The 25,693-nt window shown below is 44.7% G+C and overlaps 1 long non-coding RNA gene across 1 annotated transcript in view; it reads left to right on the forward strand.

The window, feature by feature from the left end:
- The window catches only part of LOC115067503, a 46,692-nt gene that overhangs the window by 8,319 nt on the left and 12,680 nt on the right, over positions 1 to 25,693 (forward strand). The window contains exon 2 of the long non-coding RNA XR_003846913.1: positions 8,219 to 8,372. This is a non-coding gene — a long non-coding RNA (uncharacterized LOC115067503). The remainder of the gene's footprint in view (positions 1 to 8,218; positions 8,373 to 25,693) is intronic.

Consider the following 25,693-nt stretch of genomic DNA (forward strand, 5'->3'; position numbering starts at 1 on the left):
TTGTGTGTTCTTTAAATTCACTGAATTCTTTTATCATGTTTATAATTGTTCTTTTGAGTTCCATGCCCTGCATTATAACTAGGGGGTTCTCATTGTACTCCTCTAGAGGACTATTGTTGTTTTGTCAAGATATGGTATTTCGTTTTTTCATGTAATTATTTTTTCTCTGTGATTTTGACACGTGAATTTCTTTTGTACTTTCTGATTCTTGTGTGAGACTCAGGCCTTCAAGTTTAGGTCTGCTTCTTTTTTAAACTTTACGTGTCTTTGTGATTTACTCTTTGGGCATGAAAAGTTGGTTTGTCTAAGCTTCCGGTTCTCTCTTTTGATTTTATATTGGAGTGGCCAGATTGCTTTTGTCTTCAGGAGTTCCCACAGAGGTCCAAGTCAGATGAGGATCAGATGCTCTCAGGCTTTCTTCTAAGGTCTGGATCCCTCCAGGAAAGATGTTGTCCTTAGGAATTTGGGGGTCAGACTGGCCTGGGAGCAGGGCCCAGGGAAGATGCTGGTCTTGGGCAGCTGGTGACTGTGCCACCAGATGCAAAGGGAGATGAGGGTGGGAAGAGGCCTCAAGGGCTCCTGGGGACTGTAGGAGGAACTGGGTTTGTCTGGATACAAAGGATCAAGAAGCAGTGGTGCTTCCCCTGGTGTCTGGGGTGCCAAGACAAGAAATGGGACAGTACTTAGGCTAGGAGGAGAGATGGGTGGGGGACATGGGAGGGTGAATGACGCTGGGGGAGTCAAGGCATGGAGGGAGTGATGGACTTACCCAGGAGAGAGCGTATTTATTATTTTTATGTGTATGAGTGTAATGCCTGCATGTTTGTAAGTGTACTGGTGCCATGCAATGCCTGTGGAGGTCAGAAGAGGGCATCAGATCCCCTGGAACTGGGGTTAGCTGCTGTGTGGGTACTGGGATTTGAACCCAGCTCCTCTGCAAGGGCAGGGCAGCCAGTACTCTTAACCTCTGAGCCCCTTATTTATTCCTTTAAATTTTAAATTAATTTTTTTTGACAAGGTCTCCCTAGTCCCAGTCTACCTGGAAGTTACTATGTGAACCAGGCTGCCCTCAATCTCACAGAGATCCATCCACCTTCGTCTGCCTCCAAGCAGAGACTGGGATTAAAGGTGCACACCACCACACCGTCCATACAGGCATAGATAGTGGTTTTTTTAAAACTGTCTGAATGGACCTTTGAGAGCCTTTCTTACTGCAGTTGACATCCCCATCCAAATCTTCCTGTGTCCCATTACTGTGGGACCCCTGCTTGTCATCCCCTGCCCTGTCCCTGTTCCGATTACTGGACCCCAGATAGAATAGATATTCTCCGTAGTCTGCTCGAGATTTTCCCAGGTCAAAAGTCAACTAAAATCATTAATATCTCTGTAGGGTTGGCCAAGCCTGGGAAGTTCTCTTCTTAGGAGGCAACAGTGAGGAAAATGGCAGCCATGGTGCCTCTGAGCTGGAGAGGTGATTTCTACCCAGCACCTAGTGGCAACCTCTCCATTTTTGGAGCAAGAGTGGCTACCCTGCTTCCACTGAGGCCGGGAGGACCTCGCTGACCCTGTCCCTACCCACCCCCCGCCATATGCGTGGATCCTTCAGGTGCACAGGAAGTCCTCCCTATGGGCTGTTGGGTTCAGGCATACCACATCCTCACACCTCCTGCCCCTTTTTGGAGATACTGAGAAGGACAGGGTGTCAGAAAGTTTCCACAGGGGTTGCATTTCTAAAATCTCACTTTTTTTTTTTTTTTTTTTGAGATAGGGTTTTACTATGCAGCTCTGGCTGGTTCAGAACTCCCTATGTAGATTAGGCTGGCCTCGTATCCATGAACTCATAGAAAGCGACGTGCCTTTGCCACTTCAGTGTTGGGATTAAACTCAGCACATTACTTTTATTTATTTATTTATTTATTTAATTTGTTAATTTTTATTTTATGTGTAGGAGTGTTTTATGCCTGCATGTATGTAAGTGCTCATGGAGGACAGAAGTCATTGGATTTCTTGGAACTGGAGTTATAGATGGTTGTTAGCTACCGTGTGGGTGTTGGGATTCAAACCCGAGTTTTCTGCAAGAACATCCAGTGCTCTTGTCTGCTGAGCCATTCTCTCCAGTCTGTATTTTAGGATTTAGAAGTTTTTGAAATTTCCAACATCACTTCAAAGGAAAAGGGAAGAAGACTGCTTGACTAAGGAAGACCACACATGCCTTGTGTCCTTATGTGTCTGTGTGAGTGCATACACAGCTGTCACACCAACTCCTGATGTGACCCTTCTTCCACAGGTAGAAGCTGTTTGCGTCTTGACTAGCTTGGTTCAGGTTCTGAGACTAGCAGTTTCCTAAGGCAGCCAAGGAGTCTATACCCAGAAGTCCAAAAGTTCCACTGGGTCCTGTGTCTGACAGCCTGACTTCTGCTGTGGTCCTGTATCCAGCTTGTCCCCCCTCAGCCCCTCAGTCCCTGCAGGGCATAGCTCTGTTTTCCTCTTATCTGTATTGACCCCCTCCCATATTATCTGGGGTTCAGTCAGAAAAGCAAAACCACTCTGAGATATTACGGGATCTGACCTCATCCAATTGTGGGAACTAGTGGGTCTGTGTGAAGTTGTTGCTTCCTCATTTGATGCTGTAGCAGGAAGTCGGTGTGTCAGAATTGATGGGCAGGAAGCAAGGACTGGGAACAAACTGTAGGGATTGGTTGGAACCAGGGGATAGGCTGGAATCCACACAGGTCTCTCACTTAGACCACACCTTAATTTTGCTGTTGGGAGCACTTTGTTGAAATTGTGCCTTATGGAGCAGATACCTCAGCTGGCCTAGGGCTAAAGGAGAGTCAGCAGGACCCATAGTGAGGGGTGAGGATGGGGGGGGGCTGCAGGTCCTGAGTAGTTTTTTCATTTGCATCCTGTTGTGACTGGAGACTGCAGAAATATATAAACTGAGGACTGGTAAAAAGAATCATTCTGGTTTTATGGATAAGGTTATGGAACAGTAAAAAGGGAGCCAGAGTACAGTCTTTTACAAGCTTTCCTTAACTAGTCAGAAGCAGGTCAGAAATGTCCATACATTTCTGCCTCCAGAAATGTTTACTGGGAAAATTCTTATATGGTTGTTATTTACAAAGTCAGACAGGAGTTTATAGAGGACTTGAAGATAGAAGTTTATAGAGGGCTTTGTGCATTGGTCTGTATGCTAATTTTCTTAAACTCCTGCTCCACAGTTTTGGGAAGTGGAGGTGTTGAGGTTCTCAGAGTGAATTCCTGGAAGGAAGGGGATGGGCATCTATCTTTCAGAATAGTCTTGCTTCTAGAAGAAATGCCAGGATTGTAGGGTAGATGCCTCCCAACCACTCAGAAGGCTGTTTGGAGTTTAGCCAGATGTTAATCCCTTGGATTAATTTGGAACTCACTTAGATAATCATTCCTCAATGCCTGCTCCATTTAACAGCTACCTTCAAGGTTCTTATAGCTGGATAATGTACAAAGATGTGACCATCAGGCTAATCCCAGTCAGAAAGTTATCAGAGCCTCCTTAGCCAAGCTACCTGTGGTGGGATGATGGTCTCCAGGAAACTTCATGGAACCTCCCCTCCCAAGACTTTTCCAAGGTTGAGCAGGTGAGGTTTTGGGGAGCAGTGTGACTTAATTGGAGGGACATGGGGAAGGGTAGATGCCCATTTGATACTTGCTTACAGGTTTCTCCTGTAAAGGGAAAAAATTTCAAAATGCTTCCCTGTGTTTCCTTGCTAAAAGCCCAACAGTAATAAAGCATTCCTAGCCCTCCCTAGGGGCACACACTTTGATTCTTACCCACCCTTATCCAAACCTTACCCACCCCAGGAAGTGCACAGGTCAAGAATTAGGACTTCTCTGTATAGATGAAGCAACTGAGGTTCTGAGCCGGTCACATGTCCAAGGTCACACAGCAGGAGAATGTTGGAACCTGGAGATCAGGATCCTCCCCATCCATCACCAATGCTGCAGGGTTCTGATGATCCATAGTCACACAGTTGCCTTCCTATCAGCAACAGATCTACAGGGGAGGTGACTACTTGGATGGTTATGGCTTATGCCAAAGGCATCTCTTTATAAAAGGAGACAAGGAAAGGGGCACAGACTGTCTCTGGGATGGTGATCTTTTGTCGTTTATTAAAGTCAGATTTATTGCGGACTCCCTGACCGAAGCATAGCTGTTTTCAGTCTATAATAGTGGAGCAAGAATGTGCATTCCCAGGGAATCCAAGAAGAAATAAAGGAAAGAAACATTAATGACCTGTCTCTGGGAATAAATCTTAGTGGTCACATAAACTAGGATGACAGGAATTTATACCACTCCTCAACACTTGAATGACTAATGCAGTCCAAGTAGGAACTGAGTGAGTCAGCACCTGTTTGCAGGCTCTTAGACGTTTGCTGAGATTGAGACACATTACCTTGACATCTGCAGCTATGCCCTGGGTGGGCAACCATCTTCTCACAGATCAAGACACGGGTGACCTGGAAGCCCTGCCAAGAGACTCCTAACTTGACTCTTCCCAGGGGCTCTGGAAGTTTCTAAGTTGGAGGAGGAGAACCCTTGAAGGACCCAAGCATTGACCAGGGCAGGATAGGAGCAGCTGCAGTGGGCCTTGGGCGAGTGCATCCATCCGAACCATTCTCTCCTAAACTGCGTAGGCTTTGAGATACTGCTTTGAGTCACTTGGCTGGAGTGAGAGGAGCCCCTTGGGATCAGTTCAAGACTCCATCTTTCACATGAGAAGTCAAGTTTGCAGCTTGCAGATCATTAATACAAAGCCACACTAGTGTGAAGTGGGAGGGTGGCAGATTCAGGACCCGAGCTCATATTGCAGAGCCCTGGGCCTCACCTCATTGCCTCATCTAGCCTCGGTCACTCTGCCAACAGGTACTTTCTTCTTTAGGCCTGAGTGGGTATAAGCCTGCACACATCACTATCAAATTGGCATTGCACTTTTGTGCTGAAAATTCACAGTCCTCCATCCAAACCATCCCACCAGGATGCTCCCATGGAAACCATTACAGATCCTGAAAATCCTTCTTGCTGACAGTGTGTCAGTGCCTCGTCTACACCTGGCTTTCACCTGCGGTTAACATGTAACGGGAGTAGGCTGTAGTTGCTCTGGCTACAAAAACAAAAAGAAACAAACAGAGGATGGCTCTGGTTGGTTCACTTCCCATTCTTCCTCTGTGATTCTTACAACCACATTGAAAAGGGACACAGTGGTTATTTTTATTGCTTTTTTTGTTTTGTTTTGTTTTTGAGACAAGGTCTTACTTTGTAGCCTAGGCTAGCCTTGAACTTGTGACCCTCTCAAGTCCTGAGATTATGGGTGTGTGCCAACATGTTTTAGTGCAGGGGGCTAGTGATATAGCTTGGTTAGTAGAATGCTTGCCCAGCATCTATGAGATCCTGGATTCCACTCCCAGCATCACAGAAACCAGGTGCGGTGCTGGGAGTGGAATAAGCTCATAACTCCAGCACTTGGGAGGTAGAGGCAGGATGACTACGAGTTCAAGGTCATCCTTAGCTACACATGGAATATGAGGCCAGCCTGGGGGAAGAAGGAAGAGGAAGAGAAAGAGGAGGAAGAAAAGGAGAAAAGAAAGAGCAGGAGGAGGAAAAGGAGGAGCAGGAGGAGGAGTAGGAGGAGCAGGCACAGGACGAGGAGGAGGAGGGGGAAGAGGAGGACCAGGAATAAGTTCAAAACATAAGCATCTCTTGAAGAGTTAATGCTTCTTTCGGGGGAATTTCACTTGTGTCGTAATGATGTGCTACTGGTGCTTCAGTTAATGCGACAAGTGGACACTTGTTGGCATTCCTAGGGATGCAGAGAAGACCTAGACCTGACCACCATCTAGAGGGAGGCAAGACATCAACCCAACACCCCTGTTTCCACCTTTGTCTTCTGGAACCCCCTGCAGCTGTCCTGGTCCCCAAAGCCTACAGAAGCAATTCCTCTCGGAGATTCAGCTTAAACAAAAGCCGGCTAGTTTTAAAAGCAGTTTAATTAAAATGCTACCCCTTTTAAGGGTATCTTGATCTGATCTGAAAGTCCTATTTTCTTCAGTAAGAAAAATAATCCAACTTTAATGATTTTAAAACCTATTCATCTAAGAGAATATTTCTGACTAATTTTCATGCCTCTATTCATTTATCACATTTATAGCATTTGTGAAGATGGGATTTTAAAAAAATCTACATAGATGTCTTTTCTATTAAAAGAAATACATTTTCTTCAAAAATGGTTTATATGTAGCAATAAATACCTGCCTTAAAATTTGCGTTCCAGTCAGTTGCCATGTGAGGATGCACTTGAGCTCGTATAATTACGGATGGTAGTGTCAACACTAGATGCTTTTTTAAATCTTGTGCTTCATAATCAGGTATTTAAGAATGGAATTATGGAGGCCATGTCTCAGATAACCCAGAAAAAATGATGTAGATCTGACTTATTTCAACCTGATAGTGTGTGTTAGGAATTAGCCAAGTATCAAACAGAGAGGCTGGAGGTACAGAGATCTTTGAGCTCCGTCATTTACTGGTATATATTAAAGCTGATAGAGAATTTCAAGTGTCTTGCATTTGAGTCCATACGGGTGTGTCCAAGCTGCACAGGCACAGTTGGTCAAGGATAGTTATGAATGTGACCCAGTACAAAAATCATAATTGTACTTAAAAACATTGAGACTTTTTGAAAAGTGCAACTCAATTGTACAGTTCTCACTCATGAACTTTGAAGATGACAACATGATATCCAAAAGTTGGACATGCTGGGGCGATGGCTCAGCTGTTATGAGCACTTCCTGCTCTTCCAGATGACCTGAGTTCAGTTTCTAGCATCAACCTCAGGCAGCCCCCAACTTCCTGGAACTCCAGCTCCAGAGGATCCGACCTCCTTGCACATACCTGTGCAGACCCACACACAGACACACAGGCGTACACATGACTGAATATGAAATAAATATTTTTTTAAAAAGTTTGACATGCCTGATAGAGCTGAACATTCATTAATAGTGATGACTTTAGAATTCACTCACTCACACCTTCCTCTACTCATTCCCTTACTTAATGCATGCTCACAGAGTACCCACTGTGTGGCAGGCACTGGGATTGACCCTGGGGACACAATTGTGAACATGTAAAGGTGGTTATCCTCCTGGAGCCTATGAGGGAGGAAAACCTTGAGGAACAATCACACATCTGTCTCATTGTCTTTTTTCTTATCAATAATACCTTGGCATTGTTTAGAGTAGTGTTGTGCCCAAGGAAACAACTACATTTCCCAGTCTCCTTTCCAGCTGTGAGTCAAATGATACAGTATGGCCAATGTAAATGGGAACTTTGTTGGTGTTATAGGGAAAATTTTGTTTTCCTGAAAGATATACTACCTTTTCTACCCTTCCCCCACCATCCTCCTCCTCTTCCTCCTCCTCCCCCACTTCCGCCTATCCCCCTTCTTCCTGGAATACAAATGTGAAGCTAGAAGTGAGAAGCTATCTTGCACTGTAAGGTGGTCACAGCACTGATAAGTGAGGACTGGTGAGACAGCTCATTGGATAAAGGCACTTGCTGCAAAGCCTGAGTTAGTTTGATGCTTGGAACTCACATGGTGGAATGAGATACCCGTCTGTGGCAAACTGTCTTCTGACCTCCACATGCACACCATGGCACTTGTGCAGCCTCATATACATACATAAAATAAATGTAAACAATTATTTTTTGAGATAGGGTCTCCCTGTAGCCCCAGCTGGCTTGGAACTCACTACGTAGACCAGGCTGCCTTGGTCTCACAGAGATCTGCCTGCCTCTGCCTTCTGAAGGTGTGCACCACCATGCTCAGCTTTAAAAAAATTAAATATTGTTGAGGATCTGCAGAAATGGCTCAGCTGTTAAGAGCACCAGCTGCTCTTGCAGAGGACCTGGGGTCAAATCCCAGCACTCACATGGCAGCTAACAATGGTCCATAACTCCAGTTCTAGGGGATCTCACATCCTCTTGTGACCTCCAATGGCACTGCAGGACATGGGTGTACTTACAGACATGCAGGCAATACACTCATACACATAAAATAAAAATAAATTAAAAAAATTGTTAAGTGAGGAAAGCAATTTGCTATTTGGTTAAACACATCAGTGACTTCAGCTTTCTCTCTCTCTCTCTCTCCCTCTCTCTCTCTCTCTCTCTCTCTCTCTCTCTCAGCCATGTGCGGCTCCTATGTACACACTCAGATGCACACTGAACATGAGGACACGAGGTCAGAGGAAAGAGGTGGTAGGAGGCTGGAAAGGTTGAGCCCTGTAGCAGTCAACTGGCCAGGCTCCATGATAACCTCAGCAAGGGCTGACCTGACCTGGTAAGTACAGTCTGGTCTCCTGTACTCGAGAGCTCTCCCAGTTCAGACAGAGTGTACAAATGGGTTGTAAATAATCTTTCCATCTACCAGTTGAGTGCACGGGGTGAGAGGGAGGTCAGGGGTCATCCTGCCCACTTGGCAAGGCTGTCACTTATGATGTCAGAGTGTAGGGGGAAAACGCCTGTGAGTGTCAAGGTGCCATACAGAGCTGGTTCGTTTTACCTTCCTTTTCACACCAGGCAGGAAAAACATATACTAAAAGCTGGGGATTTTGAACGGGTCCCTGAAAGCGGGTGTGGAAAAGTGATGGGGTGGATGCAGGAAGGCTGAGCACAGAGGGTACCCAGCAGGAGGGTGCAGCATGGCACAAACCAGGGAGCAGAAGTGGGCTGAGGACCAAGGCACAAAAAAGCATGGAGAACCGGGGAGAACAGGGCAGGACCTAAGCACCTTCATGGTTTTAAAGATTGTTTGGAAACTAGATCAGGTTCAGAGTAAATGGCAATGGCAATAAGGTCTAAGAGGTTGTGTGTGTGTGTGTGTGTGTGTGTGTGTTGATGCTGAGGCTGTGTAGGGGAATAGGGAGGTACTGGATGGAAGGGATGTGAAGCTATGGTTGAATAAAGTAGTTCTTTGCCAGGTTTGGGAGCTCGAAGTTGCTCTGCAGCACAGGCCTGGAAGAAACCAGGCCAGCTTCCCCTTCCTTCCCTTCCACCCACTGCTGCACACGCACACACCAGGATATCTTTCCACATGGTGTGGCAGGGCCATGGAGAAATCGCTCTTGGATAATGAGACAATTAGCTCCTCAAATTCTTCCTGCAGGAACAAATCCGGGCCTTCATGGCATCTGTCCCCTCCTGTTCCTCCAGCTGGCCTCCTCGCCACATGCACCGCCCCACTCCCCGGAACCAGGCCTGGCCGCCTGCCCCACTGCCCACTTGTACTTGGGGAAGGCGGGGTGCCGGGGTAGTTCTCCTGTTGCAGAGCTCTGTACTGGATGGGATCCAGGGCTGAAGTTCGGGGTGCGATGCTGGTAGCGAGGGGTGCAGGGTTGGAGCAAGAGACGCAGGTTGGAGCCCTGCGCGACTCTAGGGCAGGGCGAGAGCTTTCATGCATAATGGAAGCAAGAGGTACAGGGCTCGATTAAGCGGTGCTAGCCTGGATTGAAGGTATAGGGCTGGAGCGCGGCATGCGGGGCTAGGTTGAAGGGTGCAGGGCTCGAGTTGGGGGCGGGGGCGGGCTGGAGCATGGGGTGCTGGACTGGATTGAGGGGGACGGGTGGATTGAGATGTGCAGGACTGGAGCACCGGGTACTGGGCTGGGTTGAGGGGTGCTGGGCTGGAACTTGGGCCGCAGGGCTGGGGCGCAGGCGGTGCTATCAGGAAGGAGCCGCAGACTGGTTGGTTGCACGTGGGGTGATGGCCGCCAGCGTCGGGCGCCCTGAACTCAGCAGCAAAGTTCTGCGGGGCTGGCAGCCGCGTCTCCGTAGCTGCTCCGCAGCGAGGCGGCAGATGGACCGCTGACAGAGCAGCTGCTGAGGAAGAAGACGCCGAAAGGAAGCCTCGAGGGATAAACACGAGAAGAGAAACGCATGTCACCACGCAGCGCCCCAAGCGCCGGCGCCGCCTCTCCTGGAGGCGAGGAAAGCGATTTTGGGCTGCTGTTATAGAGCCTCTGCCCTTAAATTAACGATCGCCCCCATCCTCCGGCAACTAGAACAACTAACGTTACTTGGGCACCTAGTAGTTGCAGCCAGTTCTTTAGATGCACTGGGCCATGAGTTCCTTCATAGAGCCCTGGAGGGAAGAACTGGTGACGTTCTCATTTTGTAGATGAACACATCAAGGCGACGCGCTTCCGGATTTATTGTGGCTTGAGGCCACAACCATGTTGGTGTCACACTACAGCACTAGGTTTGGTAACTACTGTGCACCGCCCGGGGTCATTTACAAAGTAATTGGCGCTCCTCTGGGTCCAGAGAGTTGGGGCAGGTATGGGTCACCTGGTCTTTCCAGCCTCCAGAACAGGTGCATTCCACTAAAATACAAGACTACCAACCCTGGGGGAGTGGCCTTCCTGTTCTGTAGGTGGGAAAACAGGGGCTAGGGTTTTGCCTGACGCCTCAGGATAAACTTGGCAGAGAGGAGATGGGCTCTGATCCTTAGACCACAGCTTTGTCCTCTCTGTCCCACCTGGAGTGGATCAGGTTAAGAAAGTTGTGTGTGCTGGAGAAGGGGAGGGAAAGGAAGGAACAGCCACCCATGTGGCTTATTTGAGGCAGGGGCTGGTACCTTAAACCGCAGGGCCACAGAGTTTGACTGTTGTTTCAAAGAACATCTCCAGGAAGCTGTGGGTTGATCTCTCTCCCTCTGTCAAATGACACTTCCCCAGGTGGATCTGCCACTCTAGTTGGGGATCTGGATCTTCCAGACAGAGATAGAAACCAAGAGGCTATTCATCACAGGGAAAACAGACACCTGACAGATTCAATCCCATCTCGATGTGGCCAACCTACAGAGAAACTGAGCAGCTCAGGCTAATTTTCTCATGCTCCCAAGTAAAGGCTGCAAGTGTACCATGAGTTGGCCACCCCATTGCTAGTTCCACTGTGGCAAATCACAGACTATCTACTTCAGGAAGTCTTCAAATGTGTGCTATATAGGTGCACTATGAGCTTGGAATTGCTGTGCTATTTGGGTCAGGGAAGTAATATCTAAACGCTTTCCTTCGTTTTAGGTGGAGGATGGGTCCAGAGCCTGGAGGAGGCCTTGGAATATGGGTCTTTGGTGAATAGGATGAGGGGGGAGAATGCAAGCACCACAAGCAAAGAGAAAATGAAACTGCTGATACTTTGTAGTTGAATTTAAGAATTTCTGAGTCCTGCAGGGTCAGTGGACCTGAGGCTAGGGATAGAGATATGCTGCATCTGGTGTGCAAACATGTTTCTAGGTCCACCAAGACTAGAGATGCTCCTTGACCCCCTTGTCTAATCCATGAGGCATAGAGTACCCTGAATAGAGTCATTGTATGTAGAGAGAGGAAGTAGATTTTTGAGCTTGTGTGTGTATGTCTGGGTGTGCAAGCACATATGTGGAAATGTCTGTGGAGACCAGAGGACAATCTCTACAATGTAGACTAGGCTGCAGCAAGCCCCTGTCTCCACCTCCTCAGCACTGGGATTACAAATGTGTATCACCTTGCCTGGCTTTAAAAAAAAATTAAATTTGTATTTTTTTAAAAAGCGGGTTCTGAGGCTCGAACTCAGGTCCTTCTGTTTGCAGGTCAAGCATCTTACCACTGAGCCATCTTTTCAGCCTCACTTTTTTTTTGAGTCAGATTCTTGTTTTGTAGCCCAGGTTGTCCTGGGACTTGAGATCCTCCTGCCTCAGCTTCCTGAATGCTGGGATCACAGTGTGTGCCACCACACCCAGCTCCTGGCCTCTTTATTTGCCTCTTCTCGGTCTCTTTGCCCACTGTCCCCTCAGTCTGATATTCTTTTACTTTGTAGAAGCTTATGTGCCTGGAACACATATCTCTCTTTGCTGCCCATCAAACTCGTGTTCATGTTTAGAAGCCCAGCTCCACCTCACACCCCTTGTATGAAATATTCTTTGGAGCCTTCCAGAAGGCTTGCTCACATTCTCCTGGGATTCCCTCTTTGGCACCAGGATTGTTTTCTTCTCAGTTCTTCCAAACTTTATTAATGTGATAACCCCTGTTATTTGCGTCAGACCAGAGGAATCTGCACCAAGCCCTTCTTGCTTCCTAGTCACTCTACTCAGCATTGGATCCAGAGCATATGGTCCGGGTCTGGCTCTTTTACACATGGATTATAGGAATGACTTTTACAATATGGATAGAATCTGGGCTAATGACTTTTTACTTAACCTTGCACCAAAAAGCGACTGTAATAATGTAAACAAGTTCACTGAGCCATGTGTTTCTCTTGTGACCTGGGCATATGACCTTAATCTCTTAGGACCTCACTTTTCCCTCTACCCAAGATAGTGAATAGATGTGATGAGCTTGTTAAACATATCAAACTGCTGAAAGTGGTGTGCTATTCTCATTGAAAATAGAATAATTGAGAAGTCTGCTTGATATTGTGTGTGTATGTGTTTGATAGTATAGACCTAGGGATCAAAGGGCATGATTCTCTAATGAGATAAGGGTGGCTCCCAGATTTGACTTCCTCAGTTGATGCTGGAGATACTGTTTGTATACAAGTCTGAGTGAAGCCTGGCTTGAGAGCACAGTTCAGAGAGCCATCAGAGGATTCTGAGTTTGGGGCCACTCAAAAATAACAAAGAGTCAGGCTGTTTATCTATTCAGGTACAACTGTAATGTGGCTCAGTAATGCCGAAGTGGATGATAAGGTCTCTAACTAGAAGGGATTATATAAGATGGTATCTATATATCCATGCATTCATTCATATTTTTATTGTGTTATTGTTAGCATGGTCTAAAATGTATGACCTATAAGTGGAAGCTAAATTTTTAAAAAAGGGGGGTTTATGTCTGGTTATCTCTACCAGGTCAAGAAGTAGGCTAAATGACAGCTGTAACACTGACCTACGTTTATAAACTGTAAAGTGCTGTGAAAATGTTGGGTTTGACTATTACCAGGAGGTGGAGCCCCTTTCCTATTAAATTCCTCTCTTACAACTTTTAGGTTTCTGGCAGCCATGAGCACAGTTACAGCCATCCTCATAAATTGTTGCTGATGCCGTGACCTCAATTCCCTGATTGTGCAGAGTGGCCTGGGAGACAAAGGCCTCTTTACTGCTGTCGTTCTGAAGCCACAGTCCCTGTGCCAGCCCCTGAGGGTGACAGGTTGGCTACATGAAATAAGATCATTGAAACATAGCTGAGCAATTTTCAGTGGGTATAATCTGATCCACAAGATCCTCATGGCCAGACCTGGGCAGGGAAGAGGAGAATAAACTTCAGAAGCTTCCTAGGCTGAGTGCTCCCAGGGGTGTGGCCACAACACACCTGTGAAGTGAGAACCACTAAGTCATTACAGCCTTCCCTCCCAACCCCTCTGGGCTTTTAGCTGACTGCTTTCTGGCTTCTCAAACCAAATCCACCTTCCTCCTTCCTAAGCCTGATTTCCTCTTCTGACCTTCCCTCTTCCTCCATTCTGGCATCACTAACCCCCAAGTGTCCACTTCAAGCTCTGTCTGAAGGTCAGGGTTTCCCTGCTATGGGTCTCCCTCTGGGCCTTCTCTCCTACCACTTCCACAGCTACTTCTAAAAGACTTTATGGGATCAAAGCCCTCTCAAAGCTAGACCTGCTCCCCTGCTTCCTGACATCTCACCAGTATGGGAGATCCACAGAGCACCTCTGCTTTGAGTCATGTTCCTGATTCTTTGGTTGCTTGTGATTTGCTGCTTCTCACTGTTGGCAACTGCCAGCCTTTCTCAGAACCTCAACGAATACTTCTGGGCACTTTATTTTTAGTTTTCTATTGGCATACGTCTCTCTGTATGTGGTATGCATGCATACCTCTTCACAAGTACATAGGTACATGGGTTGTGTGTGGTTGTGCATGCATGTGTGCATGGAGGTTTTAGGCTGACTTTGACAGTCTTCCTCAGTGGCTTTCCACCCTCTTCATCGAGGCAGGGTCTCTCAGTTGAACCCAGAGCTTGCTGGTTTGGCTTGTCAAGCTAGCCAGCTTGCTCCAGGAATCCCCTGAGTGCTGGTATTGTAGGCCGGCTGCTATACCCACCCAGCATTTATATGGGTGCTGGGAATCTTTACTTTTTCAACAAACACTTTAACTACTGAGCCACCTCCCCAGCTGTCTTCTGGACACTTTTTAACTCTCACTCTTTGACCTCCTTGTCTCCTGGTGCCCTGTGTGGGGCTTGCCCTTCGTCTTGGTGAACAAACGAATGAAGATGGCATTCATGACTCAGTGCTGAAGTAAGGGCAAAGTCACTGAACTATCAATCACACTTTCAGAGAGGCAAACCTTTTCTAAAAGGCCAGGATATGCTAATGGAAGGGGACTTTGAGAGCAATCCCATCTTCTCTCTATCTCTGGCCTTCGTGCCTAACAGAAAATGGCAGAGCCCTGTCACCTCACACAGCTCTGAGCTGGGAAATACTGAATCCAGAGAAACTTTGTCATAATTACCTACTTGAAAGTACAAACTATGTAATTTGTCTTTAAGTGATCTTAAATTAATATAAATAATGAAGTATGCTCAGAATACTCAAGTATGGGTACATCCAATTGAACACAATTAAAATTAAGACGGATTTATTAGTATTGTGACTATTATTGATTAAAACGGTAATGATAAATAAGGAGAAATGTTAAGTACAACAGGGAATCGGTAATATTTCTTCAAAGTAATCATTTTGCTGTGACTACCCAATTATTAGTACATTTAATGTGTTATTCAGTGCAATTAATTACCCACTTTGCTTCTGGGAAGGCACTAGGAAAAATTGCTTTCTGCCTGGAGTGGTGGTTGTTGCTTGGCAGAGGGTTGGGGAAAATTTACTATGTGCAGAAGCCTCGGCGATAAAGACAATGCTCTTTGTAGCTGTGGTGCCTACTAGCTCGGACAGAAACTTCAGACATCATTTGGGGGAAAGGGACAAACAGGTACTAAGTTCTCAGCCTCACAGTCAGTTGCTTTTGTAACCCTAAAAGATGCTTCAAACTAGGCTGGCAGGTGGAATCAGGAAATCTTGGCTGGGTCACCTAGTTGTGTGACCTAAGTTTAGTAGCCATGTCTTCCAATGACTCAACTTCTCTGTCAGATGGGAATAGCACAGCCTGTGTGTAAAGCTCTTTGTGGGACCCAGGATATATAGCTTTATTGTTAGAAGAGAAGAGTGAATGAGGCCCTGGGTTTGATCCTCAGCATGGAGTAAAACCAGGTGCGGTGGTAACATGCTTGTTATCCAGTACTCAGGAGGTGGAGGCAGGAGGATCAGAAGCTCAAGGTCATTCTCTGCTACACAGGAAGCTCAAGGCCAGGCTGAGTTACATGGGATTTGAGATATGCATGGAGCACACTCTATGGGCTATGGTAATTGCTGTCCAGGAGACCCAGGTCTTCCTCTTCCTCCCAAGTTCAATATGACTTGGAAATTTGCTTCTGGTTCCTGTGCACAGCCTCCAGCAGTTTGCCATAGGTCCCCAGCATCCTAATGTGAGGGATGTGGAAGGTTACACCCCTGGCCTCCACCTGCACTTTCCTCTCATACCCCTGGCCTAAGCTATGTGGTCCACAGGACTCCTTCATCCCCCCCACCACCTTTTTTTTTTTTTTTTCTGGGAAGAAGATGGGATGGGTAAGATGATGAATAGTGGTCGTTGGGCATTTCCCCAAAGCTCTTGTTTATTTGCTTCCTAGTTTGTCTGTACAAGAGAAAACAGATTCCACTGACTTTGTGTTATAAACAAGAATCCTGGGGTCTAAGACACAAGGGTCTAGAGAGGAGAGTGACTGGCAGTTATAGAGTCAGAAGCCTGTACTAGGGAATCGAACTCACATCCTATAACTCTAAGAACGATTCTTCCTGCCTCCCCACATCTTCTTGTCCCGAACCCCAACCCCCACCAATGCCAAAGGCTCACCATATTGTTTCCTAAAGCTAATTGCTAGTTTTTACATAACGGTTCTACTTTATGAGCTCCAAATTGCCCAAATTAGATTTTATCAAGTTCCCACATATGATTTTCCCTGTTTTTATTAAAATTAAGTTCACTCCTTTGCCATTTGCAAGAGAGTTTGAGATTAGGATCTCTGTATCCACGGAAACATGGGGAGAATCTTATATGTGATCAGCCTTTTACCCACAGAATGGGGGAAAAGGCAGCTGGTAGTTAAGTGTGTACCTCATAGGCAAACTTCCTGAGCAGAACAGAACGGCCTTACTTCTCCACTTGACAGCTCATGTCAGTCCCTTTTTGTCCTTACTCATCCTGTGCCTTTGCTGCAGGCATGTCATGGCCTAATCCAGACCTCAGTTTCTCCATTTGTAAACTGAAGAATGAAGGAAAGTCATCACAGCAGAAAGATTTTATGCCTTGTTTCAATGATGTTCCTGGCAGGCAATGGCTGTAACATTGTGGTGGGAAGGCTGTTCATGTCAGGCCTGGACTCAGCAGGAAAAAGCCATCTCAATTATCTGACATATTCACAACTACTAAATGATCAACTGGTATGTACTGGGGACTCTTCCAGGCATTGGACATATGTAAACAAATCATGAAACAATAGCTACACTAACCACAGAAAGGGAAGCTAAATTCAACTTAAAACTGGAGACAAGACAGAAGGTCAGGGAAGGAGATGTTACTTGAGATTGAACTTCAGCAAAAACTTGGAGGAAGTGACATTTGAACTGCCACCCTAAAGACAAGAAGTAGAAACTGTCCAGCCATGAGGAGATCGGCCACAACGAATTTGTAGGCCAGAAGAAAGCATGGAACTTGCCACATTTAAGGAGCAGAGACAAGGCAGTGTAGCAGGTAAGGCAGAGATGGCTGTGCATGGCAGAGTGTGGCTAGATGGTAATTGATTAGTTCTGTCTGCCATGAGCAGGGGAGGGAGAGCAATATATTTGCTATTTCCAGGTTGAACGACTTAAGCAATGACATGCCAGGGTCTTGCTGGCAGAAGGTCCTTTCTGGTGCAGAGAATGTGACCCTAGAAGGATGAGTCTTTATTTTTTAATATTTATTTTTTAAATTTTTATTTATTATTTTTATTTCATGTATATAAGTGTATTGCCTATATGTATGTAAGTGCACCTGTGTCATGAAATGTACATGGAGGTGAGAAGAGGGCATTGGATCCCCTGGAACTGGAGCTACAGATGTTTGTTAGCTGCCATATGGGTGCTGGGAATTGAACCTGGGTTCTCTGCAAGAGCAGTCAGTGCCCTTAACCACTGAGCCATCTCTCCAGCCCCTTAATGTCTATTTTTATTTTATGTGTAACATAACTGTATCCCTAACATGACTTTATCCCACACTGTCTGTGATGTACTTCTTTAACTGTTGGGCAAGCTGTGTGTAGACAAGACTGGCTTAGCCAGGTCATTTCAGTTTTTGGGTCTTAGTTCCCTCATTTTTAAAATGGGATGGAAATAAAATGTATTCCTCAGTTTTATGAGAATTTAGTAATACAGTATCAGAAGGAACTTTGTCAAATGTGATACTAGTATTTTAATATTTATGATTTTTTTGTCTTTTTGAGTATTAGTTATAATAGCTAAAAATACTATTGTGAAGATTTAATTTGTTATTTTTAGAATATTCCTGAAACTCATCCCTCAGAAAACCTTGATCTTTTGTTTTTTTGAGACTGGGTCTCCCTGTAGCATCAGCTGGCATGGAACTCGCTATGTAGACCAGGCTGGCCTCGATCTCAGAGAGATCTACCTGCCTCTGCCTCCCAAGTGCTAGGATCAAAGATGTGTGCCACCACACTAGGATCTCTAGTGGCTATTTTGAAAATGTAAGAGTTGAACAATGGCATCAGGAAGCTGAGGCTGGAGAATGACCAGTCTTAGGCCAGTCCACACTATGGAGCACTGACTGGCCTGGAACTCAATATGTAGACCAGGCTGGCCTCAAACTCACAGAGATCTACCTGCCTCTGCCTCCCAAGTTCTGGGATTAACGGTGTGCACCACCATGCTCAATTTTGATTTTTTTTCTTTAGCACAAATTGTCACAGCTTTTATGGAAAACAATTAGGGATCTAAATCAAGGGCAAAATAGTGACTTTTTTTTTTTGCCCAGGAATCCACTTAGAATTTAGCAACAACAACAACAACATCAAGAACAAAACTAGTGGACTTCTGCTTCTGGCTGTCTGAGGAGGAGGTAGCAGCCTAAAATCCCTGCTGAGAGTCAGGCATGCCCGACAAACACAAAAGGAACCCTGTGTTTATTCATTCAATAGTGATAGATGGACTCCTGCTATAAACAAAACATGGCTGCAACTCACAAACATGTTGACAAAGGGAAGCAGAGAAATAGCAATATGAGTTTATATTTGAATTAGCATGAAATTTAGAGCTATATATGTAGTTGATATATAAGAAGCATAAAAGACATAAATATGATGTTTAAAATATGTAAGTATGTAGTTTATAGCTATGCAACACAATCAGCTATATAAACATTTTAATTTATCTAAAATTCAATGCATTTGTATTAAAGATTAGGCTAAGCTATGGTTTGAATCTGGAATGCTTCCCAAAAGACCACATATTCAATGCTTGGTCCCCTCTCACAGTGTTACTGGGAGGAGATGGAATCTTTAAGTGGTGGGACATATTGGAAGGAAGTTAAATGATTGTGGAGGTGCCCTTGAAAGGCATATTGGGGTCCTTGCCCCTTCTCTCCCTTCCTCTTTGCTTCTTGGGACCCATGAAATGAGTGAGTAACCCCATCACAAATTTGCTATTATATGCTGCCTCATCAAAGGCTCAAAGCAACAAAACCAAATGACTATGGACTAGAACCTTTGAAACGGTGAGCCAAAGTAAACCTTTCTTCTTTTTAGGTTTCTTATCCCAGTTATTTTGTTGTAGTGATAGAAAACTGACTAGTGCAGATAGTATACCCAGAGGGGAAGTATAGTAATTGGATGGTGGCACCAAGGGGCCTGTGATTCTGATTATATTCTGTCTCTTTACTCCAGTGGTGCTTCTGTGTGGTGCTCACTTTGTGAACAGTCATTAAAGTATATACTTTTCATTTCTACATGTTTCCCTATATATAGCTTACTTTGATCTTTAAAAGGGAAATAATTGGTATGTGGATAAAGATGTGTGAATAAAGATATTTATTGCAGCATCATATATTACAGGGAAAAATAGGAATAATATAACACTCTAAAATGGGAACTATTTAAATATGGTAATGATACTGTCTTTAAAAATGGTGTTTTCATAGCATTTTTAACTGTGTGAGAGAATTTTAATATTTCAATGCTAACTGAATACATTACTATAAACATTATGTAAAGAACTTGAACTTGGGTCATTGGGCTTGCCTCCTTAGTCCTGGAGGATGGAAAGGGTGGGGGAGGCTGGTCAAGCCCTCTCCTTACAGACTTTTCCTCACTGCAGCCCACACCACACTAGAATGTTTGGAAGAATACAACTCAGTGTTCTGTTCAGTATCTGCTTTCCCTATATTCTAGGAAAGTTAAGAAGATCCCATTTGCTGACCTTGGTTTTCTGTGTTCTCAACCCTCTGGGAGCCAGCAAACTTCTACTTCTCCCCTCAGTTCTCTGCCATCTTGGGAGACCCTACAGGGTTAGTCCTGTCCACAGGAATTACTTGCCTTAGACTCAGTCGCACTTGGCTGAGACTGAGTTGTCTGGGATGGATGGCTCCCAAGGACCCCAACCCAGCACTCATGTTCCAGTTCTTACAGTAAGTCTTAAGCAAGAAAATAGACATTTTCCTATTTGCTCTGAAGTTTGTCAAACTGCCCACAAAGTTGTGAGTTCTTTGCATTATCATTCATAACTGTCATAGTTATTCGTTTCAACCCTTGCTCCACAATGCTTCCACCTTGATCCAGGCTCAATGGATTTAAGGAAGTTGCTGTGTTAGTGACACATCTGCAGGTGGCTTGGTAGTCATAGTTACCTTGTGTAAGAGCCTGCTTACATACTATCTAGTTCAAGTCACCTTTCTCCTCCTCCAGGATCAGAGTAGGGTGGGGGACGCCTTTCAAATTCCTTACAATGAGTTTTATTGCTTTTAAATCAGGAAAACTGCTAGCATTCTTCATGAGCAATCCAGGTGGAAGATTTTCAGATGTCAATGTGCTATGCTTGTGGATCACCAGGGCTTTACGGTGACTGAGCAGGTCCAGGGTGGGCCTGGGAGTCTGCATTTCCAATGATGACTCCTAAGAAGGTTGGGGGTCTACACGTGCATCTGGGCTAAGTACAGCACTTTGGCAATCCCTTCCTCAGACAACAAAGTCAAGTTTATTTTTCAAGCAGGTGGAACACTTTGAAGGAAAGAGACTCAGGTAGCATGAGGTTAAGTCTTAGGTGACTTACCTTTTCACCCAAAGTAATTGATGGGGTTTGTATAAATTATTTATAAAAATAATGATTTTCAGTTTTATGACAGGAGTGGCACAGACCGAGCATTCAGTCACCAAGTGTTCTTGGAGGCTGGAGGTCATCGGCATCGTGTGGGGTATTTAAGGGGATCTGAGCATCCTAGGGAAGGTGGCTAAAAAACATGTAGAACATTCTTGTTATTTTTGAGTCTCAGCTAGCTTCCCAGTTCCATTACAAATATCCAAACTCCACATTATGTCCTCTTGGACAAATAGGAAAATATGGAATCTCTGTCTGTGAACTGCTTTCGGTTTATTATTCAGAATTGTAGAACCAAGCAGTGCTAGGGTGGAAAGGACCAACAGGCCTCTGATTCTACCTGTTTATAAGAGCTGCTCTTAGAGCCCTAGAGCTGTGGGGAGAGAGGAGTCCCAAATTCAAAGGGGACCCTAGCTTTTGACAAGCGGCTGTGGTAATCTAGCTTCCAAACAAACACTTCTAGACAAGACTGTGCTGCTTCTTGGGCAGTTCTATTATCATCCCGTAGGCCTGGCTGCCTGGGAATTCTCTCAGGTAAGTAGAAATCTGATTCCTTGTGGCCCTCAAGTCAATGGCCCTAGGTTTAAACTAGTGTCTCAGACTTTCCAGATACCATGGTCCCTCTGGGAAAGCTTACTTAAAATTCAACCTAACTCCAACCCACACAGGCTCCTGGGTCCCTCCTAAGTACTGATTCAACTGGCTGAGAAGGAGCTTGGAATTTTTGATTGGTAGCTATGTTTGACCACTTCAGGTGTATGGAATCAGGTTCAAGAGTGGAAACCCATTATTGAATGAATCAGATACAGGTCGATTTCTTTTCTTTTTTTTTTTTGTATTTATCATATGAGATGCTAGGTCATATGTGTTTTCAGTTGAACATAACATATTTTGAAATACTCCTGTCTTTGTGATTATAAAAAAGAATAAAACTAAGCATGGGGTAGAGAAAGAAAAATAAAGTATAGAAAATAATCTACAAATATAGTTGTGATTATTGGCAGCAAAATTGAAGTCAATGCCTGGTATTTACATTAGTAGATTGATTTTCAATTTAAATATGAGTCAGGATTATGAAAAACAATAAAACACTCATGTACTTTAACCCAAGGTCCTTTCTCCTGTAATTTTAAGGTAAATCATTCCATAGATGGATGACAAGTGGGTTTTAGCCACAAAACCCTCACAAAGGCATTATTTTTAATTTTAGAAAAAATGAAAATATTCGATATTCAAGAATCAGGTACTAAGTAAACTGAGACATAACTATGAAATGAAATATGCAGCTATTAAAACGACATGTTATTAAAACAACATGCACAAATATTTACGGTGTTCAGTGTAGCTGATCAGAAAAATTTTGGTTGGTTACGGTCTTTGGGTATATGGTTGAAAGGGAGAAGTACACTTCCATTAAACAATTATTTATTTAATGAAAATATTTAATTAAAGTAGTGTCCTTATAGACAACAAAGCCAGTGGAAAATCCCATTTAGAATAAGCCGAGGATCAGGTCTTTCATAAACACTCATTGAAAGTGAGCTCCCTATTCACAGAGCCCTTGGTCTTTGAGTTGTTGAGAAAGGACTGTTTAGCCAGTTCAGTCTTCTAAGCAGTGTAAGGATGTTTATTTTAGTAATCTTGACATATGGTACCCTGGACTCTCTTTGTCTTCTATAACTGGGAAACAACCCACAAAGTTTTCCTCAAAGTTTTCCTCTACCTTTGGGAGTGATCCAATGTGGGCGGGGGAGGGGGAGGCAGACACTCAAGATGCAACTAGGAAAGCCAGACTTTTATATCAAATTTTGTTTGTTCAGACCAAAATTCTTTTGTTCGGAGCAGATTGGCACCAATTTCTCAAAATTTGCATCAGAGAACAAAGATTCATGTTTGAGTAAAAACAATGAGAATAGCACAGCTTGCTTCTCGAAGGTTCCTCCTGCCCCCACTCCCACCCACTCCAAGTCTCTATTTCTAAACTTCCGAGGGCAGGGAAGCCCCCCTCTCCAGCCTGATTAAGAGCAATTTAATGGAGGAGAGGCCGGGTTGACAGTAGAGGCCTTTTTTTCTGCTTGAAGATGCTGGCTCCAGGTCAGGGACTTTGAGGGTGAGCCTGGAGTTGGGGGTATTCGGTTTCTTCATTCTGGATCAGTGACAGCATTCTCGAGCATCAAATTTATCAGGTTAGAGTCTCAATAAATGGGACAGTACCAATTACTTTGTCATGAGCTGCACATATGTGCGAAGAACATATATCTCACAGTAGGAAAGCCTGTACTCAGGGCTGGGAAGATGGCTCAGTCAGTAAAGTGCTTTCTGTGCAGGCGTGAGGACTTGAGTTTAGATCCCAGCTGGACACTGCAGCATGTGCCTATAATTCCAGAACTGGGGAGGTGGAGATAGAACGATCCCTGCACTTGCTGGTCAGCAGGTCAAGCTGAATTGGTGAGTTCCAGGTTCAGCAAGATCCTGCCTCACAAAACAAGGTGTCATTTGTATCCTGATGATGGTCATTATGACTTGGATGAGATTAAATCTTACTGTAGTTTTAATTTGCATTCCCCTGATGGCTAAGGATGTTGAACTTTTTTTCTTTTTTTTTTTTTAACCTTCTAAATATTTATGTTTATACCCATAGACCTGGGCTGCTCTCAATCCTGGTCACAGGAGCTTATTTTTCCCAGGGGACAGCAGTCAATGGAGAGATACATAACTGAGAATTAGAGACAGAGTGCTCAGCCCTAAAGGGCACATCTATGTCCTCCCCCACCCCCAACCAAGGTTCAGGGAACATTCTGGAAGAGGAGGTAGAAAGAATGTAAGAGCTGCAGAATGGGGAGGAGTGCTGTGAAATGCTGTCTTCAGGACATGACATAGTATTGTAATCATGAACTCACAGCAATTGTGGTGACCTGCACAAGGCCTACATTTGATCAAGTTGGCCAAAATCTTGGCAGGGAAGGGGTCAATGAGGAACAATTGGAAGTTGACAGCTGCTGGGGGAGGAAGAATCTTCTTTTTCCCTCATTTTAAAAAGTCCTTTTATTACTTTAAGGAAGCAGTTTTCAGTTGGGGTGCTGGTATGTCATAACATCTCTTTAACACTTGCTCATTTCCCTTTTCCATGAAGAGATGAGAGCGAGGCTTCCTATTCAGAGCTTTATACTGCAGTGTTATCTACCTACATTGGAAACGGTGCCTGTATCTGTTACTTTAGTGATGCTGTAATAAAATACCATGGCTGAAGGCAATTTAAAGAAGGAAGAGTTTATGTTGGCCTATGTTTCCAGGGACAGTCAAAATGGTGGGAGTAATGACAGCAGGCAGTCAGAACAGGAAGCTGAGATCTCATACCTCGACTGAACAAGGAAGCAGAGAGAGTGAACTAGAAGTGGGGTGAGGCTATAAACTTTCAGGACCCACCTCCAATGACGTACTTCCTCCAGCAAGGCTCCACCTCCTAAAGGTTCCATAACCTTCCCAAACAGTGCCACCAACTGGGTACTAAATGTTCAATTATATGAGGCTATGGGGGACAGTTCTTATTCAAACGACTATAGTATCATTTATTTTGATTGTATTTTTTTTTTTTTTTGGTCTTTTTGAGACAGGGTCTCCCTGTAGCCCCAGCTGGCCTGGAACTTGTTATGTAGACCAGGCTGGCCTTGAACTCACAGAGATCTTCCTGCCTTTACCTCCTGAGCACTGGGATTAAAGGTATGCACCACCACACCTGGCTGTATCTTTTTAATTAAAAAATTTTATTAATCTTTTTAGAATTTTATACAATGTATTTTGATTATATTTGCTCCCACTCCTCCTAACTTCTCCTGGTTCCACCACCTATTTCTTTACCCTCTAACTCTGTGTCCTCTTTTTTTTTTTTTAAATAAAAAAATCCATTAGCTCTAATTTGTGCTACCAATATACTCCTGGTTGTAGGATCATCCACGGGAGCACCTCTGACTAACAGGGGCCGCACCCTTAAAGAAAACTGACTCTCCCTCCTCCAGAAGCTATCAGCTGTTCATAGGTCCTCAGTTAGGGTTGGGGCTTATGAACTCCTTTCTCCTCCTGCTAGAAATGTTGACTGGTTTGATCCTGTGCAGGTCTTGTGCAGGCAACCACAGCTGCTGAGAGTTCAGGAATGCAGCAGTCCTATCGTGTCCAGAAGACCCTGTTTTGCTCTGGTTCTCCTCAACCTCTGGCTCTTATAATCTTTTTGCCCCCTCTTCCACCATGGTTTCTGGGCCTTGAGGGTTGTTGTGGTAGTGATATAGGTGTCCCATTTGTGGCTGGGCACTCCACTGACACTCTCTACGCTTTGACCAGTCTTGAGTTTCTGTCTTAACAACTATCTACTTCATCAAGAAACTTCTTTGATGAGGTCTGAGAGCTACACTGATGGGTAGGGAGATACAAATTTAGATGGCAGTTTGATACCATGTCCAATTTAGCAGTATAATAGTGGTAGGTTGACCCTTGTGGCCGATGAGCTTCCCAACCATGCATCTTAGCCAGATTTACAATACCAGGCATGTGTTTCCTCCTGTGGACTATACCTTTAATCCAATTAGAAATCAGTTAGGTATCCCTATTACATTTGTGTCACTATTGCACCCAAGGGCATATCTTGCTGTGTTGGTCATTAATATAGTTCATAGGGTACACAGCTGGGTAAGATTGTTGATAACTAATCCCCACCCCACCACCAGCAGCTTACATAGCACCATCCAGTACTATGAAAGCTAGCCAGCAGTGAGAAATTTTCCTGGTCAGTGCCAACTTGATTTCCCCATGACCTATGATCAATATGTATGGTGTCCAAAGTAATGGGATCTTATCACCAAGTTTTGGTGGGTAAGCAAGAGCAATGGCAATACTCCTGACCAACAACTTGAGGGGAGGTATCTTATATGTGGTGGCACTGGGCTTTTTATTTGGTAACCTATGGCTTCTGGGAGGAGAATTATCCCCTGTGTGGGATAACTCAAATTAAATGCTTTTTAAAAAAGTATTTGTGGGCTGGAGAGATGGCTCAGTGGTTAAGAACACTGGTTGTTCTTGCAGAAGACCCGGATTCAAATCCCAGCACCCACATGGCAGCTAACAACTGTCTGTAACTTCCAGTTCCAGGGGATCTGACAGCCTTTTCTGACCTCCGCAGGCACTGCATGACATGGGTGCACTTACCTACATGCAG

This window comes from Nannospalax galili, unplaced genomic scaffold (genome assembly GCF_000622305.1).
Source record: "Nannospalax galili isolate Female #2095 unplaced genomic scaffold, S.galili_v1.0 scaffold125, whole genome shotgun sequence".
Lineage (NCBI taxonomy): Eukaryota > Metazoa > Chordata > Mammalia > Rodentia > Spalacidae > Nannospalax > Nannospalax galili.